The sequence below is a fragment of the Varroa destructor genome, unplaced genomic scaffold (genome assembly GCF_002443255.2).
Source record: "Varroa destructor unplaced genomic scaffold, Vdes_3.0 BEIS01000003.1, whole genome shotgun sequence".
NCBI classification, from domain to species: Eukaryota; Metazoa; Arthropoda; class Arachnida; order Mesostigmata; family Varroidae; genus Varroa; species Varroa destructor.
Window position 1 is genome coordinate 45,208,801 of NW_019211456.1, and position 22,219 is coordinate 45,231,019.

General features: G+C 41.7%; 1 protein-coding gene across 4 annotated transcripts in view; it reads right to left on the reverse strand.

Moving 5' to 3' along the window:
- The window catches only part of LOC111247593 (uncharacterized), a 53,248-nt gene extending 32,859 nt beyond the window's left edge, over positions 1–20,389 (reverse strand). For 2 of the 4 annotated variants that reach the window (XM_086983697.1, XM_022798699.2), the window contains exons 1-2: positions 19,404–20,389; positions 12,545–12,618 (exon numbers count right to left, since the gene is read on the reverse strand). The gene's annotated coding sequence lies outside the window, so the exon portion shown is untranslated. The remainder of the gene's footprint in view (positions 1–12,544; positions 12,619–19,403) is intronic. The other 2 variants (XM_022798700.2, XM_022798698.2) reach the window with 1 other exon arrangement.
- Positions 20,390–22,219: the final 1,830 nt, after the last annotated feature.

Sequence of the window (22,219 nt, forward strand, 5' to 3'; positions counted from 1 at the left end):
TCCTTGAGAAATAAATCTAGCTACATTTGAGCGGTTGCTTGTTGTTCCAGAGTAATGTCCTAAATTATCTCCGTAACCTACTATAAGCTACTGTACTGGTGGTTACAATGCAGGTGCAAAGCTGAAAAGAAAGGAAGTACTATAATTAGAAAATCACTTCCTCTAAGCCGGCCGACAGAAGGTCTGCTGTAGCGATCAATCACCGCGTGCTGTAGTCTGCAGGCAAACGAAACGTCCTGCGTCTGTTTTCATCCTTTTTTAAATGCCGCTCCACCTGTTGGGGGTGCAATCTACTAGGAAATTTCCCGCCTCTTTCCGCTGAAATAGGCTAAAGCTATAGGTAGTGATGAGCTTTACGTCGGTGTTCTTACGAAAGTCCCCGTGATGGCTTCATGGTAAGGTGTCTGTTTATAGACCTCAGGGACATATGTGAGGTGTATGTCAGCTTCTGAGACTAAACGCAATGCTTGTAGTGTTGGGAGTCCAGCCGCGGCATCTAACAGCGATCTAGGACATCAATCCCGTGAAGTGATTAGTGCGCAATGAAACAGTCTTGCTTTAGCTACTAGCCAATGCTACAACGTGTTCCTCTCGGTTTTCCTCATAGATAACAAAATGTGGCACACAGATCGACCTAACAGCATGTTTAAGCATTGCTTTCAGGTAGTCCGACGCGAGCGGCCTATAGGTACTACTTAGAGATTTCTTCAAATCAGGCCCATCGCAAACTTTACTAAAATAGAATAAACAAATATTTTTGCCTACAGACGTAATCGCTCTTCGAACCATAGTCAGCTCAGGAAGGGATTGTCGAAACGTCAATAGCCTGTTCGATCAAGCTACAAACTGTATACGGAACATTTTCATCGGAACTTGACAAAAAGAAAATCGTCCACTTTATCACATTGAATTGAAATTGAGGCTCTATGCAGTGATTAAGAACGAAGCAATTTTACTATAATCATTAAAGCTTAACAAAAATTGATTGTTCTATATTCAGTAACAACGACAATAACAACAACAACGAGAACCCAATAACACTTTCAAGCTTGGCATCACTGTTAGCCATGATCATCGAATCGATAGTATCAGAAGTGGCCTGTACACCACGATGCAATCGTTTGGTAAGAATACAATCTTCAGGCTTTAGTTACGCCCATATGCGATGCAACCGGCAAGCTGTCGACTGCATAATTGCAGAATATAGGGTATATCTGTATATGTTCGCGTTAGAGATACAACGGCATTTAGGTTCAGCTGGATTCACTTATGTCTTTGTCTTCGTCAGATATCAAGCCATGTAAATAGCGTTGGTTTGGATCGCTGGGGGTACTACTTGAATATATTACTCCATTTTCAATAGCAGTCAAATCAACAATGTACACACATGGATATAGCGGGGTATTGATTGGTCAGTGCAACTGAGCGACAGAAAGGCGGAGGTTTAGATTAGTCGGTTCGTTTTTCGGTCGGTCGACGGGTTAGTACTCGCCCCACTTGGGTTCGTCGTCTCATTACCGATTGTTGTTCGCGGAGACGTTTATTTTCCGTTCGCTTTGTCCCCTATCTATCTTGTTCTGCATTGTTCCTTCCCACCTGCGTTCTTGGCGCTTGATTCGGCCCGGTGATGTCGCGGGGTCAGTTGGCGAACCCGGGCAGTTAGTTGGCCGACCATGTCTCATCGCGGCCAGATAGTCAGCAATTTCTATAATACTGTTAGCCATTGGCCCGACCAATGGTCCCGGCCCAAACCGAAGAGATTATGTCTCTTCTAAGAGAAAAGTCGAGCCCGACTGCACAGTTCCACTGGGTAAACCGACGAAAACGATCCAGTCTCCTTGCGGTGGCTTCCAAAGCATCAGTGCCAGTTCTGCCGCCAATCAGCCTCGAAAATCACATTTGTTGGCCGAAAAACAAGGGACGATGAATAAACCAATGACATTATCGTCATCCCCACAATGATGACTGATAGGCCACCATCAGACCGCAGCAATAAGTGCATGCACATACCGCTATCACGTAAAATATAGTGACACAGCTTTCCGACCAAATGCTTCATCAATTTTGAACTGCCAGATACAGATATCGGTAATGATATAAATACACATTGTATCTACCTACGTTTCTATATATACGCTATATATGCTTCACGCACATAATTCGGAAGGTTTGATAGGCGCTTGATTTTCTAGCTTGTTCCTAATAACAATAATTCAACTACTTAGCCGTATCCTCACACATGATCAACGTACGGAAACGAATCTAACTTACTCTAAATAGATTGAACGTAGATAGATAAAAAAAAAAAAAGTGCAAAAATTTCAAATTCAGACGATAATTATTAGATCTGAAATTCGAAGAATAATTATCATAACCGTAATGGTTTCGTGTATAGTAACTCTAGCGTCCGATATGATTTGGTCATGTGTGCATGTTTTAGAAGGAACATTCTAAATTTGTCTATTATTTACCAATGTGTTTCTGGGTTAAATTGTACTTGAGTTCTAAGCTGTTTTTACTTCAGCTTCCTGTGCAACCTTCAGTGTACTCTGCTAATTCACCCGGCCACCCTTACCAAGAAACATGCAACGCCATTGAAAATCTAACTAATCCCTTTATATCTCACTACCAAAAGCAGAAACTTTTAAAAAATACACAGACAGCCGTTAGTAATTCGCGAGCGGTATCTAGGTAGATGTGAAGTGTTGCAGTTCAGTAGGGTTTGTTCCGGTTATCCTTTTAGCTGAGCGAGTATGCTTGTTAACAAGTTGTCTTCTATATATACGTTCGATGTAATGGAGTTTGTAAGTTGAAGTATAGCTCAGTTATACATTTGTCATTGTTCATAAACCGGGAGTAAAGTTTCGTTCAGCGGACAAGGCTCGTAGTATTCTAAAATATCGATCGTAAATTATATTCTACTACGGGAACTAGGCCTAATTATGAAGCACGCTTAATAACACATATCGAATTTATGCCGTCTGCAGCATTGTTAATCGTACCTAAACTGGGCCGGCTATGTTCCAGTTCCTACCTCTAGAGGATCACGCATAGATAGAGTTTCGTCCGTTTTGGGTCTACCCGATTTGGAGGAACGCAAGGATAGTGATGTACACATATTGTTGCCTATTCGTATCAACATAAAAGGTGCACAGTTAACTACAAACGGTTATGCATAAAGAAAAAAAGCTCGTAGGCAATCAGCATCAGCGTATTGACATAGCTGGTTCACTGTGGCCAGAAAAAAAATGCCCCATGTATACATGTTAGGCGAGCCACTATAAGTCAATCGCCTAATGGTGAAAGCTTCAAGCAATGCTCTAGCCGTGAACGTGCTAACGTTGTCAACCTACTTCAATTTAGTCTGTAATGATTTCAATAGTATAGTTAGTATTATTATAATGAAGCTAATGCAGTAAGCAACTTTTGTAATACTGCGAGTGGGAACGGGAGGCACACCTTTAATTGTATGCCAATCTCACTAAGGCAGAACTAAATGCTGAACGAATATACGTGAAGCTAGTGGCGTCCACCCCGTTCATTCAGGTGGCGTAGAAGCGTCCAGCTGATAAGTTATTGATTACTTTTATGTAGAAACCGGGTGTGATGCTGTGCTAAATGGACCTGTTTCCGGGTAGAAATAAAGAACAAAGTTTTTAAGCTATATACATATGTATACAAAGGTGTCTATCGTAACTTCTTACTAGTAAAGTTATACTGGTCACAGTATAGATTTGCTACGTGCCATTTTGCAGCACGCAATAAAAACAGACTATGATTAGAGAAATACAAATAGGATCCATGCGTACAATATAGCATCAGCTATCCGAACGGTACGAATTGACATTGTCATAAGCTGCCGTTATTTTCGGTAAACATTTTACTGCAGCCAGCCTTCCATAGTACATTATTGGAATAGCCATAATCATAGTCTTAAGAAGCATCGAAACGTTTCGGTCACAGGCACAGGTGACAGTTCCCTGGCAGGCACGTTTCGGGTTTTGTCAGATCGCTCCGTAGGGTAGGTTGTAAGATTGTAGCCTCATAACTTTGAAACGAATAGAATGAATCGAAGGTTTGGACAGATATTACTGTTATTCATTGCAGAAAAGTACGTCGGTCGGTCGAATTCTCGAGACGCATAAAACGAGGGCCCAATCACTGCTATCTGCTGACCGCGCTGATGGATGTAGTATAACTGAGTTCCTTAAAGGACGACCAAAGAAAATGGAAATCAGCCAAAAGAGATTTATAACATCGAATTGCTTTTGTTTAAGGATCCTTAGAATGGTGAACCAATGTCAGAAATTTCATTTAATCTTCTCTACCCTCGAACTTCTCGAACTGATCCATTTCTGTGATAGCAGACGACTAAGGATAGGAGAGGAGTAATAAGGATTATAGATGTTGAGGTTTCCATGTATTATGAATATTGAGATTAAAACCTATCTACAACTACTATAACTATAATAAGTATTTTTCATCTGCTTCTAGTCAACAAAGCTCTTGCAATACGGTGGTCGATAAAGTAGCACGTTGGAATAACTTAAGGATACGTTCTCAAAATTTTTTTTTTAAGTTTTTATTTCGTTTACCTTACCTAATCTAGTGTCAAATAAAAATAGGTCAATTTCTTTGATGCCGCAGGTCGCCAACTTTCATGGCCGATGTTGTACTATAATTGCAAGAGGAGAGCATCGCTTCGCGCCTGCGAACACCAATACACATGTAATATGTAGAAAGACGACTGTTTGTAGTTAAACTATCTATCAACTTGTTTCATAGCGTCATATACTAATGATAACAACGGTATATTTTTTAAGGGAGCCACTTGCAGGATGCCGAAATGTTTGATGTTATCTCAACAACGGTCCAGCGTAAAGCGGCTATGGCAAAATTCTTGTCTCATGAACTTTTCTGTCCATTGTTTTGATTTGCCAGTCGAAACAAATCGTAATCCTCAAGTACATCTTTTTTTTCGTCTGTTCACGTGTCACGAAAAAGACGGGGTTACTCTAACATGACGTCAATTGTTAAATTGTTCCAAACCATGGGTCAAGTCCCATGAATTATAGGCCGCATCGAGGCGTAGCTTTGCAATATTTTTCATAGTTTAAAGTTGCTTTTGTAGTAATACCCGTCGAAACCTTCGTTTATCGAGCAGTTCGAAGTTATGGGGCGACTATCGTGCAACCTATCATACAGAATGATCTGACAGGGAATTGTCACCTGCGCCTGGGACTGAAACGTCCGGATCATTCTTAGGACTACGATTCTGGAGATTTTAACAATACTTTATTTACTCAACAGCAATGGCAAAGGTAACGGGAAAAACCTGCTAATAGTGTACGACAATCGAGTTCCTGTGAAGTATTCGGTAAACCCTCGGTTATCGGCTACCTGTGACATGTATCTAGTCAGATTTCTGTCCTGTCTAATGCGCGTACTAATAATATACTAATATAATGGATATAATCAAAAAGCATTCCGTTTCTTTTTTTACTGTCGGACCGGGTCTGTCAGATTTTACAGTCGTCTACATAAACCCCATTCATCTCGAATTCTATAATAACAGCTAGTGATGTTAGTATATTTGCATTCAATCATGTTCGTTTCTCTCCAGCGGAAAAAAAAAAAACACCTTCAAAAAGGGCACGCCACTAATGAGTTCACGTAAATTTATTTTTGAACGAAATGCTGCTACCTAATGGTAAAGAAATTTTGTTATTATTCAAGCACGATTATTGCCCCTCAGACTGTTGTAATTTAGATGTCTGCTTGTCACCTGTACAGAAAGCCTGCCTGAGATCGATGGACAATTAGGTGAGTGGAAAGATGACTGTTGATTCGATACCGCGTCTGATGTATGGTCATATAGTGATATAATATACAATACTATGGGCCTCCTGGACTAGTTGATCTCTATCGAACTATAATTATAGTTGGCAAACTCCTAATTTTCCGCCTGTTGCAACTTTACTGCGCGCGTTAGGGATAGCAGATTTGCAGTGACAGAGTTGACTTAATTAATTCCACCAATCATTGACGCGACTCGTCGAAACGCCAGCGATCGTATGTCTCTGCACGTCTTGGCGTCACCAATAGCTCTGTTTAGTCGTCAGCTTGTTGTGGGCCGCCATGAAATGCAGCCTTGACGAATTCTGCTAATGGTAAAACCGTTTGCGAGGGCACGAAACATTTGCGCCATCTAACTCCTCATATACGCGGCACGACGATACCTGGCTGAATCCTTACAACAGCTTTTGCCGACGCGTGCAAACACACAGACTTTCTCTGTATAGCGCTCGCTAATTACCGTTACCGTAATTGATAAATTGAACTTGCTCACGCCATAAGCTCTCACAGAAAAACCAATGTCCAAAACGATAAATTACCATTATCGCTATCGTTTCTATTTGCCTTTATACAATATGTCGCTTAATTTTGATAAAGAGAGAAGTGTTTGACCCCTATTTGGTTTACATAGATTTCCGGTTGAAATCATAAAATTCAAGGAGACATTATCGAAGAATGTTAAGTATCTTTGCAAATGGCAAGCCATAACTAGATGAATTACATCGCTCATAACTTACTCTGTGGCACAGTTATGAAGTGAGCCGAAGTTCTGCGAAGTCGAAGAAGCGGAACTATTAGCAGAAGTGATAATTTCTTTCAGGTCGAAAATGACCCCAACAGATATAGAAAAAAAAAAGCGCTATTATTATTAAGTAAATTGTAATCTTTTTAGATATATGTATCAATTAATTAGTTTAGTAATGTTTATTCTACTGTTTGCAACTGCAGTTTCTGCGTTGGATAGTTTGGTTGAGTTAATTTTAATGTATCGCATTTGGCATTGTTGACTGAGCGCGACATATAAACGACCTTTTCTAATTCCTCACACTGCGACGCGGTGCCTTAACATATACTGAGTGAAGCACGATCAGACCTATCACGCCTCGATACCATTCACGTCGCGGATCACAGCAGAAAGCATCAGCTGAATGCCGGGTAGAATCCATACGGTCGTGTCTATATATATTCAATTAAACAATTCGTTTGCGTAAAAGCTTCATCCGCCTGGAGACATCAGCCGTTCCGTTCAGATAAACGATCGTGAATAGCCCTCAAAACCCTACACGATCAGCGTTATTTTGAATAGAAAAGTATTATTCGAGTGAACGTAATTTATTTATTACGAGCCTTTTCAGTTGTCTCTTTATAGAAAACAATATGCAAGATGGAGAAAAATAGAGAAGCTACATGATACTCGACCGTTATTAGAGTGGAGACATCTGTCAATAATTTCCATTTGGAAAAGGTAACCAAATATTAGAATATGATCAAAGCAGGTTTTTCTGTCCGTGATTTCTATCGATAAACATAGGTAGTCAATAGCTTGCGTACAACTTTGGCCTTAATCACATTTCATTGCAGTTCATATCTGATACTTTATTAATGGACAATTAGTACACACAAACTTCCCCATAAGTATTTATTTATTTCTTTAATTATGTAGATTTTTTTCAGGTAAAGTAATATACAACTGAACATCGCAAGAGTTTGTATTTGCTGAGCTAGATAAAGGTGAAAAATGTTCGCTTATAATTTTGCTTCTATCTTTTATGAGAACGACAGTGCGCTCGACATAGCCATCTCTACTGGGTCTAGGCCAATCAGTCACAATCGCCCTTTAAGCAGTTCCACTCAGACTTCGCAAACATTTTTCCCTTACTCGGAAAACGATGTCTAAGTGAGCTCAATTCTTCATCTGGCGTCTGAAAAAATCTTCGCTTGTATATCGTAGAAGATTTCATTTCATCATATTCAATGTCGTCATTTCTATGTTCATAATTGACACGATCTGGCTCATCATGTTACTCTCATCACAAAGTCATCAACTACAACCAACCAACGTAAGCGGGCGAGGGAAGTCCAAACGGCAAACGTGCTCACGTTACGAACGAAGACCTGGCGTCCTCAAGCCCCACCATCAGCATCACCCTTATCATAAGCGACGCCGCCGATTTCATCATCATCATTGACAACGGGTGCCGTCTTGGTCTACTTTTTATACGGACCATTCCTTCTTTCTGTGTTCTTCGAACGGATTGCTCGCTGTTGGAAAGCACTGCCATTGAAGTTGCTGCTGCCACTGCTAGCCAGTGCGTGCGTCCTCCTCGCTACCTATCTCCATTGATATGGTGTGCTTCTGCCTGTTTTACGTTTGTTCCAGCTTCTTTTTTGTCCGTTTTATCTCGATTCACTTCGTTCTGCTTCTATTTTCTCCTCTCCTGGTTTTGGAGCGGATTTCAACTACTTCCTCGTCAGCCTTCGTTGTTAACGGGGTCAGCAGATTCACTCGTAGGTTTCGGTTCTGTTCAGTGGTACGCTGGCAACGCTTCTGTTTTGCGAAGTACCGAGGCGAACGACGACAATTTAAACGAAAAGTTCCGTCTTCAAGCCTCTGCTGAAGTACACGACGTTTACATGGAGTGTGCCAGCCTGTGTTAGACACGGTCTCGCACACGGCCCGCACCAACTTCGAAATTAACGGCATTGCATCTGGCAACAAAAGAAGGCCAAGAGACGGCTTGTCGAACGGTTGTTTTCTACTGACCTATTCATCTATTTTTATTTTATTCCGTATTTAATAGCTTACGAGCTCTTGTCGCTAGCGACAAAGCTAAACAACACAGATGTCAGTCAACACCGATACGTACCAGTCCTATCTACGAACGGAAGCGAGGCATACTACTTCAGCACCATAGCGACTAGTAACCGCCGCTACAACGGCGCCGACTATGACAATTTACACGACGATAACGCCAAGACAACAACGGGTTTAAGGAGCTTTATATTACGTTACCACATTTAGTACAATACTGTAATACCGCAACTATAGCTGACTGGCTCGGCTGTGTCGAGGTATAGAACGTTGGCCAATTAGGCTTTCTTCCGCCATGTTTCGTTGCTATGCCACTGTCTATGCTACTACATTATCACTGCCGGTGCCATTATCATCTACACATGTATATGAGGGGCTATATCTATGCATATTAACAGATGTATTATTTTGTATATATTTGTATTTGAAGAGATAAGTAATTTGCTAAAATATTTTTTCTAACATAATACATACAGATGAAGTAGATGACTAAGTATCTAGTCACCATGTAAATTTTTGTCTGTTTGTGTTTGTAGATTACGAACTAATGACAAAGAGGTCTTCGGAAACGTTTGGGAGCACGTTCGAGATCAGTTGTAAACTATGCAGAATCCTAAAAAAATATATATATTTTCGTAGCATTTTGAAAAAAACACTAGAATACTAACACGCCTATTATCGCAAGCAATCTATACAACGTTAGTTGTAAGATCGTACTGCTGCTGCCATATGAGAACCGGTTGAGCTTGGAGACAATCTTTATCTGAACAATTTAAGGGGTAGAAGAGCTAAGTAAGCAACGCTTACCGTTCCCAATGGTCGTGCAAAATACGTTTAAGCAAGAAATACCTGATCCCCACCGCTAGCAAGATACGATAACGAGCTAGAGTAGAGTCATTCAGAAAATGTTTGGTGCGGTTTGTAGCGGTCATGGCTGCCAACGACAAGCAGACTCCAACTGGTTACGTTTATTGACCCATTCCGAGTGTGTCCTTCCTTAATTCTATCGTTACGCGTCCGTTGTTCTCAAACATAGCTTTCTCAAATAGAATAGAATGATCGTACACGCGAAAATAAAGATCGACGTCGTTTGTCATTCGAGCAAAAGTTGGTTTTTATTTTCTGAAAGATCAACAATGAATGAAATGAAAAAAACTAGACTGAACCAGAGAGACGTGATACGCCACAGTGTAACCATATAGTCTTACCTACGAGTATCATTATGTCAAACCTAATAGGCGTTTAATTACTATTTCCATTCATCATCGCACCGTTTTCCATTCATATAGACACTTTTGCGTCTAGTGTTGTCCTACCTTTTCCAAGTCAATGCTGAATTTTCAGGAAACCGAAACTTCTACCGATCTGAGCTAACTAGATAGAGTTACAAAATTACTCGTCAGCCAAGTGATTTTCAACGGTACGACAACATGTGACCTCGCTGACATCCGTTAGATCTTCAACGTTTTGTACTGTCGTTCGTTTACATTTCGACGTCAACAGAAGATGTTCATAGAAATATCTAAAAAGTATTTCTTTCTGTCAGTTTCTGATTGTTGTTGTCTTTGTACTGCTAAACCATCTTCTCTTTTATTGTCTGTGCGCTGCTCGAGACATTCGTAACGTTGCTTCGTAACCCTATGAGAAGTCCAATTGAGCAAATCTTCCTGCTAGCTGCGTATTGCAGATATTTAGCGTTGTCGATCGTGTACGGAATACTTCTCCACCCAGACTTCATTCTGCCGCCTTAGACCGCACCCGGTTAGACCTAATATGGCCTCCGTTCTTCTTTACTAATCCAAGTGGATCGCCAACGAATTAGGCCCCTTAATTAATTCACCCCTGCCTTAAATATTCTCGACCAGTCTATACAGATACTACCTTCTACGAAGTAGCTTGGTTGCATCATTAGTGACAGAAAATAGAATTTCCAAACTGCTTAGGAAATACGCAGGCTGTTATGTGATGTGATGAGAGTCTTTTCGTCGTTCGTTATTACCGACAGATTGAATTTCCTTTTCGCGGTAGAACGCTTAGCTGCCAGCTGTAAGCTTGAGTGAAACGGCCCCAAGGGTTAAAAGAGGCTACCGAGTTAAAAATATTCTGTGACATTGTCCAGGCATCCAACCTTCTCCGTGTCGCATACACGGTTATATTCTGATTCGTGTCGGACGTCCGAACTATCACGCCAGTGACTACCAAAAAAAACTGGAAGGTGGAAAAAGTACGCTGAACACAGGTGCCCATGTAAATGTATATGTAATGTTTTCGTTCATGTGATATCTATTGCTTCCGACGCGAGCTCGAATAATCGAACGAAGTGCAAAAATCGAAGGAAGCCTTTGGAAGGCCAGTGGAAATGTTTGATCCTAGCATACCTTTGGGTACGCAGGAGAAACTTGCTCTCTTTCAAGGGCAGCCCTTAACTTGCTCGGATTAGTTAAAATTTAATCGGTTTTTAACTGTAACAGGTGGTACGCGACGCATCTTAATCGCTGCGAGTATTCTCTGTCAGCAAAGGGTTGTGTGTTACGAAGCCGAAAAGAATGTTAACTTTGGAGCATCAAATCGTACGACGCGTAAGGGGAGCTCGGGCTTTCTTGAAGACCTTCGTCTATCTACGAAGGTGCACGATTCGGCAGCGCAACACGTAATTGAAACGGGCTTCTTCTACGGCTGATTGCGTTTGTCTGTTACAGAACACGATGAACACTATTGGTAGCCCAGCGACCTTGCCTAACACCTTGATGTGTCGCTATTGATGCACACATTTGTAAAAAATGACTACTGGAAATGTAACGTTTGTTTACTGTGGATATATATTCTATTATTTATAAACGATCGATCAGTGAGACCTTGGAAACAGACACCGAATAAAAAACGGGCAACGCAGAGTCTGTAAACGGGATTTTTGAAAAGCTGAAACCGGTGTGGTAACGACAGATAGATACCTGCAGTATATATATTCAGGTATATTGTGTTGTATGGTTAACGCTGAAGTGCGGGAACGTACGCATGGCTAAAATTTTGTTATCGTGGAACACACGTATGATACTTTCGTAATTTATTTGATATGACACTTATCATTGTATAGTAGATATTTAATGCGGTGACAGTTTTCCTTCAACGAAATCTACAAATGATAGAGAAGCCAACAAAGATTGCTTTGATTTTGCAAAATGCATGTTATGCCAATAAAGCCCTACCGTATGTGACGCAATGCTAGCTAGCTCTGCTAGAGGCAACGGCGAACACCCGTTTTATCTATCTACATTAATGTACATACTATTATGCCGTAGTAATTTCATGTCTTTGGCAGCCTATGGTACACACTTCGTAGCAGGACTTACTAGCTGGCACACGACCGAATTATAGATCGTGTTCCGTGTGCGGCGTCGTCCTTCACGCTAACTACAACAATGGAATTCAAATGGGTCGTCAGCAAAACTCAGATGACCGACAGCGGTAGTTTCTAAAAAGAAGTTTATAATCAGCCAAATATTGCCTCACATAGAGAAACATATGAAAAGTCAGCGCTAAATGCTATGTTTACTGCCATAGCATCCTTCTGATAGCATTTAAATGAAGTCGAATGATAACGGTCGCTGCATAACGCCGTAGATGTTGTAAAATAAATCTTCGCAGACGTTGGCGTCTCTACTCGCTAAATTATAGATCATACCGATAGTGATCCTTTTTGAATTGGGTTATTAGACCAGTTTTGGCCACCTACCCAAGATCACTTATCGCTAACTATTAGACACCTAGTTATTCTTAGTTGTTCGATAGAGATCGTTTCGTTTGCGTTTAAACAAAATCTACTTCCCTATGACTCGATCCGACGTCCTTGATGTACCTCTTCTACAAATACAGTACCTTTCCGCATGCTCCAGGAATAGTCGTATGAATAGTCCAGCTCATTTTTATCCTCTTCCAGTAACAGCTTCGCTCTGTAAGACAGAGATACTTGAAAGGAAGTAAGCCAGGCCATTTTTAGTGGGTAAGCCTATTTTACTGCGCCCTATCGTCATGTGTTGGCCATATCGTCGCTGGATTATCCGCTGAGTTCGGCTCTGCCTATGCTGCCGCTGCCCTTGTTGTAATGCTAATATTGTATTGTACTGGAGATCCGTTACTACGGCTAGTAACATTCGCTGCTATGACTCTAACGCATGAGCTGTTTCCATTATCGGCTATCACAGTCGAGGCCGGGGCGCTTTTCGTTTGCCATGCGACAAGATACCCTGTCTACGGGTCATCAGTACCAAGCACAAACGACAAAACCATTTAGCAGTGATACTCTCTGATCTGCTGACACGCTCCGCGTCTCCATGCCTGCACGTATAGAATTATTGAACTATATATACAGTGCAAATGACTGGGCCGTCCGGCTAGCGAGTTGTGACGTGAAGTGTGAAGTTTCGTTTATTGAGCATGTACAGGCAGACAAACAAATACACATAAACACTCATGTAAATACATACATACGTATATCGACGCGTTCGATTATTTATAGTTCCTTGGTTTCGGCATTGGCACTAGATGCATGAAAGTATGCCATGCCGTTCGATACATGAGTAATAACAGAGCGCTATCGGCTATCGTTAGCGATAACAGATTTGCAATTGACCCGTGCGTGGGATGGCGGAACTGCAGACCTGCCACTGCTTCTGTGGAAATTGAAGCCTCGAACAAATAACTGATATAAAAACATGCCAGTAACGCATACATGCGGCTGACGATGTACATCTACTATAATAATGAAACATATTAAAGATATACATAGTATGTTAGACGAGTTTTTGTAAAAGAACCACATTATCGTATGCGGTATCAACAAGGATCGTGCACTAGGCTCCATCAGGAATCCCAGGTGCAGAACGATAACAAAATAATCATGATAAAAGTCACAATCATAAGCAATAATCAAGGAGTAGCTTCATTGTTTATTCCGTTATCGTACAGAAGCTCAACATTTTCTAAGATAATGTCTATGAGAGAATAGTTCAAAGTGTATGTCGCCATTTTCTTTGTAAGATCATACAGATTAATAGAATTTATGACTACGTGTGGCAATCTCAAGAGATTGACCATCGGCATGATGGTTATAACGAACAATAGGCTTTTCGACACTCAGATGGAAAGCGGACTTTATCACCTAAGGCCTTTGCAGTACGCATAGACGATGCGATAAACAGAAAGCAGCAACTTAGGCTATTTGCATAACGCAATTGACTATAATTAGGCATTGAATCATAAATTATCTACTCCTTAAATAGTCTACTTAGTTTGAAAAGCTGCGGTACGAACCCCAGCTTTTCATTTCACCTTATTTGGTAATAATAGAAGCGCTGATTCCAGTGCATCATATTGCCCTATGGTTCTAGATACAAGCTAGTTAGTTACCTTTGCTAATGATACTTTTTCGTCAGTTCCGTTATTATGAGCGCCGTAGAAAATTTAGTTTGAAAAAATGCCCAGCATATAGAAACGCTGGAGGAACTCGTTGAAGCGGAATGAGTCAGAAAGCGATTGATTCCTTTGGTTGTTCGTGTGTAAAAACACTGCTGGAATCGTTCAGCATTACTGTACTTGTACGTCATAACCCACTGGGTCAGAGCCGGAAGATGTGTTCCGTTCTCGATATAGCGCCTACTAATGGGCAGGCCGGCGATAGAAATAGATCTGTCGAAAAAATTATTACCGCGTTCTTAGACCTATCCTACACAACTCAGTTGCTCGCCCTGTGCTCTTTTATATGTCGCATATTGGAGGTAATTTTCTTCTTTCGTACAATTGTGTTGTTGTATTGCATCCTTACGTTTCTGTGCATACGCATGGTGGATAGCTAAATGAATACCGCCATTATCTGTCCTACGCAATTACAGGTTAGCCAACAGACAGACTGGCGGTGCCATAGCAGGATTGTGGCCGAATGCAAGGTCTTATGATCAAAATTTTATATCAAATTTAATTTTAATCTATGTAGATTGAAGTTTGCTCCATTTTTCAATACATTAAAGCAAAATAGTGTCTTATCAGTGATTATAGAGAAGCACCTACCGACAATAAAAAATTTAAACAATGATCCCGTCGTGGCAAAACTAACACAAGTCGAAATAGGACTTAAGACAGATTTGCATGCCTGTTGTTCTAGATAATCGATTCGAATAAGCCTACGTATGACGATCGTATAGATATATAACGGCAAGAGCAAAGATCAATGGACACATTAGAGCACAGCATACCAAGTAAACGCGTGCCATTAGCCAAGACAGAAATAAATGACGGTATCGTTGTTTGTGTTTAGGGGGCGGGGGTGTTACCGCTCACTTGGGGGTTGGCGATGTTCTGTGTTCTATTGTTTCTACACTACCCGGCACACACATGCATCCTCATCGCGACCACACTGAACGAACGAACAGACATAATAAGCCAAGGTATTTCGATTTTAAATTGTTTTGGCTGCAAATGTTCATGCACACCCAGTTTACAGACTTTTGCGACAATTGCGGTTAGTTGCACGTTCAGCAGTCGAGATCGTTTTACTTACGAGTTTTTTTTACAAAGCATCTGACGTATATACATAGCAGCAAGTGTATACCTACTTCAAAACGATCAGTTAAAATTTGCCGCGCTTGCAGGTTCTATTTCTGTGTTATGCCGCGTGCTCATCATCACGCTCAGACCACTGAATGAATTTGAGACTGCTATCGTTTACACACAAACATGGCACAAGCAAGTGCGACTCTTTATTACGAACTATACTTGCTGAATTGAATGTCGCACATCAAATAATTTTCTTTTTATAGAAAGTTTGATTACCAGTTTTCGTACGACCAGCACCACTAGAGGATAACGGTTAACTTGTTTGGGCTTAGCGTTAGGCTCAGCGTCATCGATTAGACTTATTCACGTTGAGGCCACTACTCACTGATTCTCAACTCATCTTTCAAGGTTCACTCCGAATCAGCCCAGATCTTCAGGAGTAGTTAGCGCCAACATATCATCATGTCGGGGCACTTTGAAAGTTTCCCACCTCCCCTGGCGAGTTAGCTCCCTGCACTCGAGTATGATCCGTGCCCCGTGCATCCCGTCAAAATGTCGTCTGCTGTTTACTTTGTCGTTAACTTCATGGGCCGTTGTTTTTCTCTCAAGACTTCCTAATTGAAGTCTTACTCATCACTAAACACTTTCGTGGCCTCGATAGAGAAGGGTGTGAACACCCTCATGCCGTTTGCTAGGGACAACCTCATTTTTCCTCTCATGTGTTTTCTTCTAGTGCGAGTAACAGCTCGCCTGCCTGTAGTGTGTAGCTATTAAGCCTGCAGTGCACAGGTTACAGATATCCGACTGAGATTCATCAGTTTTGTAAAGATAGCTTTGAAAATCGACACGACCCGTAATGAGATGTGTGAGGTAGTACCCGAGCCCTCTAGCGAGTTGCGCAGTCTAGGCTTTCCACGTTAGGGATGGTGCCCCATATTGCTGTTCCCGGATCGGAATTGGGGATTGTTTGACGCAGTTCAAGTAGAAGACACCACAACCGCTCAAAAAGCATTTATTTTAAAATGAATATATCTTAAAAATGAATAATCCACAATTGAACTTGTTTACTTATAGACACATTGTATCATTTATCCCAGGTGCCTTCTTCTAGCGTTCTCACCTTCGGTACATATTCTACCGAATTCATTATGCAACACAGATATTCGGCCCACTGGCAATACAATACGGTGACAGATATTCATTTTGCCCTACCGAAAACATAACTAGCTGTCGGCTGCTTTCAGCGCCAGAAACCCGACGAGTATTTTTTTTAGCTATTAGAATTATTATACATGTAAATCTAAGAGTAGCAATGTTCCAATTACTATAATTATTTTTTATTATAATTAGCATCCATGCATTACATGTGGATAGGTTGAACTTAAAAAATTTACCAACTTTGAAAACTTAATGCTCTTCCATGTGGTGCCTTGAGAATTCCCTTTCTAGTATATTTGTTTGTCATTTCTAGAGACGGTCGATTTCGCCAATGCCGGCTGTGGTTTGCCTCGTTTGTTCGTCAGCATCAATACAATTATCGCCGTCATCTGACGAAACTGTAAAATGTGTGTTTTGTATGGCTGCGTTTGTGTGTATCCGTATGATAAACATCTCTACCGTCTCTAGTACGCGACATTAAGACAATTATCCAGGCGTATAGACAACACGGTAGCGCGTTAGAAACCGAAGAACGGCATAAGCCGAACCGACTCAACAACGGCTGTGTGAAAGGAGACAGCTGATGAAGTTAATGATCATGATGAGAGTGATGAAGGCGTTAACGAAAATGAATTCGCACCGAACAACTGACGAGGAGCGTGGATAAAGGAATAAGCACGTCATGAGTCATGCAGGAGTCAACACGAACTTGGGAAGGGAGTAAAGCCGGCACAGGTCGGTCTGTTCGTCATCTAAAATCTACCAGTTGCCTATTGCAATCTAACACTGCGAGTAGCCGATTGCTGCCAAAGCGTTCCTAGCCGCGGTTTCTATGAAGTCACCTATCGTTTAACCCTATTCTGCGATCACATGCGTACTATGCTATCATAACTGAAGGGAACAGCAGCGGAGGAGCTGGACTGGGCGGGGGCTAACGTCGTTGCAACCGTGGTAAAAATGATGTCGTTGTTATAGCGGCAGCACTAGCGGTAGGGTGACTCAATTTTATTGAAAAGGTCTCTTCTGCAGACCATTTTCGGAGCAGTGGAACTATGAACCAACGACTCATTTACATATGCACACATGCGCAGACAGACACAAACGTTATGCTTTTCTATAGAATTTACATGTTTCTCAGACACTTTAATGTTATGCTGGTCCTTTGTGTTTCTCCCTACTTTCTACTGCTGTGAAAGAACTAAGAACCAATCATGTCGTTCCTCATATGCCATTCTAGTTAAATTTATCATTCAGCGCACTTATCGCTTTCACACATTTCTAATATAAAGCTTCTAAAACAATATCACTAGCAAGCCAAGCCAGAAGTAACCGAAAATATCGCCGCGCCGTCTAAATATGTTTTATAGGGTATTACCAATTTAAGGACGGGGCAATTAGCAACCACTCGCCTCTCTTGTATATGCAGAATTACAACAACTAAACCTTTCCGTTTGTCAGAGAACTTTTTGTCGATTACGATAGACTCGTTACTCCTTGCATACATTTGCCACTTCGTGATCCGAAGCTATCACCGAGCATCAATAGATTGTGTTCGATCAGGTCAAAATGAGAATTTGCGTACTAATCTTAGGGACACGTTGTGGTCCTGATTCAAACCCGGACATAAACAGACTTCGTTTCGTGCTGGGAACCAACCAGCCAGCCATCTGTCTGATGAAACGTAAAACTCGAGACACAGAGCCCAGGGTGAAAAGAGCACTAAAATGACCGGTTCAGCTACCCGCAGCAAATTTTGGGAGATAATTCGAAGCTAACCTCATTTGTGTGGTAGTGCATTGGTACGGTGAACACTTCCTGTGGAATACAGAGGAGATGAAAATAAATGGGAAATACACACTGGATTTTTGACTCTTTTCTGTGTCGGTCGATCAGGGAGTAGATGATATAAGCCATGTACGTTTCTAAACATGGTCAAGCTTTCGAACAATGAAATATTATAAACGAATTAACTGACTCTGATCAATTGACCGCAAGCGCTTATCCTGAAAGTGTTATCGGCTAGGTAAAGTATGGAAGCAGGGATGAGTTACATTTCAGTTTGTGATAAACTAAGGTAAACCAGTTAATGTTCTGCTAGAAGTTTATACAAGGTAACCGTCTTCTTAATTATTTCTACTGATTTAGTAAATCTAATAAAGCCTAAAACCAGTGAACCCTATATTTTATTTCAGTTTAGGAAACTTTTACTACAAGTTGGTCGGATCTCTGTTTAACGATCTAGAATTTGTTATCGAGATTTGTCAGATACTATGTTCGTTATCATTATCAGCGTCATTCGCAATATTCTAAATGGATGACTATAGCGAAAAGCTAGATCTATTGTCGAAGCTTAGTGATTTTGGCAGAAAAGAAAAAGCCCAATCTCGGCTGCAGGCGGTGAAGCAAAAATCCTTGTAGCAACAGAAACTACTTCTTCGTGTTTCTGGCACGTATTTTAACTTTGTCCAAGCTATGATTGATGTCTGAATTTTGTTCCTATATCACCGTATGATTTTAGATTAGAAAGATAATACGCTCTGAGTCGATAGGAACTTTGCCTTAAACCTGACTTTTAAGTTTGTTCACACGATAGGAAGCCTTAAGTACGTTTTGATGTAATGAAACGCTATCTCGTTTGCCCATATTCCTCTTCTACGACATAGAACTCAGTATTTAAATTCAGCTCCACATTCAAATAAACTATATGTAGCCTTTTATTCTTTTTGACACATAAAACTTCATTTACTTTTTTTTCAATAATTTAAGCTGCTGTGAAGACAGACCCAACACAAGGCTGCATATAGGCACACAAAAATAGACGTCATATTCGCGCGTGGCAGCTGTCGTAATTATTTATCGTTTTTTTGAAAAATATTTCATTATTTACCAAACTGCTACCTGGGTGTGTATTTATGACGTACTATGTTTGTTACAAACATTACATGTGATGTTCATTCTTTACGACTGTATGTCCTAATGATTTAAGCATAGTCAAGCGTGCGTCCATATAACCTGTGACCATACTCACCACGAACGTTGCTTCTCAAACACTGTTGCACCTGGCGACTACTATCGTAGATGCTATCGTTGATTATTCTGTCATGCAAAACTCTAACACATTTAAATCCTACTGCTGTGAATAGCGGAAGATCAGCCACAAACAAACTTCACTATGCCGCTACTAAAAATCCATTTGTACGGCTAAGGGAATCCACATTGTTGACGGTAGAGGCAATCACAAGATCATTTGTGTATATATCACGTCACAAAAATACAACAATCAGAGTAGTAACAAGCTGACTAAAATGACGATCCAGAGATTTTACCACATCATCAGCCGTTTGCGCTATCAGATTTACTGGATCGGAGAGCGTAAAAGTTGTCATCGATCGCACAACATTCGAGAACAGCTTAAGCACATACACAGCAACCCTGTCGAACCGCCTAAAACAAACCAAATGGCTTAACTGGCTGTAACACCAAAATTCATTTATATATAAACTACAGCTCGAAGAACACACAATCAGAACGGATCAGAGTGTACAACTCAACTATAAGGCGATGTTGTCCCCCAGTGCTCTTTACTTGTAGCGCTGGCTCCGATGGTGAATAGCAGTAATCAATAGCAGTACTAAAAAGCATCAAAACAGTGCCGAACGACTACAGCGGTAGTAAACGCCACCAGATAACCACCACCGTCAACGCGGCGGCAACAGGTCACAGCATCACAGCGGCTTACGGGCTTCTGATTGTCTCCCTCGTGCCGCTGGTCCCGCCGCTGCTGCTGCCGCCACCGCCGCCGCTGCTGCCGCCGCCACCGCCGCCGCCGCCGCCGCTACTGCTTTTGCTCTTTCTCCCGCAGCAGCAACGATCGCATCCATCGCCCGTCCACTCACAGTGACACGGCCGTGGCGGCGAGTGGAGCGTGACGTAGGGGGCGCCACAATCGGCGCCAAGGCCGCGCGCGATCGGTGCGAGCGCCGGCGCTCAAGCACGGCCGTCGCCATACAAGAAGGACCGATCCGGCAACGTACACCGCAATCGCCGTTGCCGCTGTTATCGTTACCGTTGTCTGGCCACGAATAGCAACAGAACTGCAGTCGCAGAATCAATCCCCCAATACCGGCAGCATTTGACTTCGGCAGCGACCTGGCGACGAAGCAACGGCTACGATAGCTACAGAGTCATGCAACTGTTACGCATCAGAACCAAGCAGAACGGTGATAACGGCAACGAAAAATAACGAACACTGCAGCCAGCGCACTTCAAGAGAAACGGAGAAGTTGGAAGAAATACGGGCAGGCAACAAAAAAAAAATTGCGAATAAAAGACGGCGACGGTGATGGTAGCAGCAGCGACGACAGCGACGCCGGAGAAACGTCTGCGACACGACTTGCAGAAGCGGCAGCAGAAGAAGAAGCAGAAAATGACGAAGTCGCAGAAGACGCTGAAACGATGGGCGCTGCTGGTGGGCGGCTGGCTGCTGTTGTGGATGTTTCAATATTCTTCTTGACAATGACGGCAACGCCAGTGATGGCGAAGGGGAGATAAGTAGACAGGGACGGAGAACTGACAGCTGAACATCGTACGGTTGACAAGAAAAAAACTGACGGCGATGGCGATAATAAATGAGAGCAGCAGGGTAAGGGCAGGCGTGGTAAACGAATTTGATAACCGGCCATTAATTAATTGGTCCTGCTTCGACAGGTTGTAGAAGAGTTCTTGAGGAACAACAAATCCAAGGAACATGTTTTGGTCAATGAATTTCCTATCCGAGACAAAGGTTAAATTAATTAAAGAAACAACTATTGAATAATATAACATATAAAACGGCAGAGAAGAGATGACTCCCGTTCCACAACGCCTTCAATCAATATATAGTTTTTCTATAATTCAACCTAAAGCGTTCGCAAATACAAGACTGCCCGCCGCTTTACGTCTGGCTTGCTTGGAGGATCGTTGCACGCAGTTCTAGGCAGGCCAAATCCACTCGGATGTCTCTCTCTTATTTGCAGGGTGATAATTCAATCGTCCATGAATCAGATTGCTGCTGTTTGTTCCTACTACTGCGACTCCTGGAACGGCTACTCGGTAGTTAGTACCTTGCCGTTTTCCTGAAAGGAGTAAGTGTGGAGCTCTAATTGGACCTGTAGCATATAAGAGCCTGATCCTGAAAAAATGTTGTCTGAGTTGTTCTAACAGACTGAACGCTACATGTACACTCTATCGATGAAGATTAACGTGTGGTACAAAGTTACGCTAAATGATACGTGAGTTACGTTTCGTATCGAAATGTCACAACTGGATGACACATTTGAGACAAGTAGTCACGTTTTAATAGTGCTTCATACCGATGTCTACGAATAAATTCACATCAACTAACCACTGCTGGCTGGTACGATTCGCGAAAATGAATGCTTTCACGGATATATCTGCAGCTACTTTGCATCGTTGCATAGATCCTTGATATTTCTCATATGGCCACTGTCGTAAAGAACGGCGTGACGAAATCTGAATTACGTCTTGTTCTCTCTTTCTAGAATGATTGGGCAATACACTAGGCGTGATGGGCCTCGCCTGCAACTGATAGAAACTGGCTTGTCTCCTCTGCGAATCACTGGATACGTAGTTGTCACTGTATTGACGTAGTGAAGAAGCAACGGTTGACCGCCTGATTGGTGTTGGTGCTGCCGTAGCCATTAATACTGCAACAGACCTTCCACATGGAGCAATACGAATAAGCTGTCGCGTTTTTTCTTTTTTTGTAGATTTCAGATGGGAAATGCTCGAGTAATAGATAAGAATTTCACAATTAGAATAATGATATATGTAGAATGCTTTCGA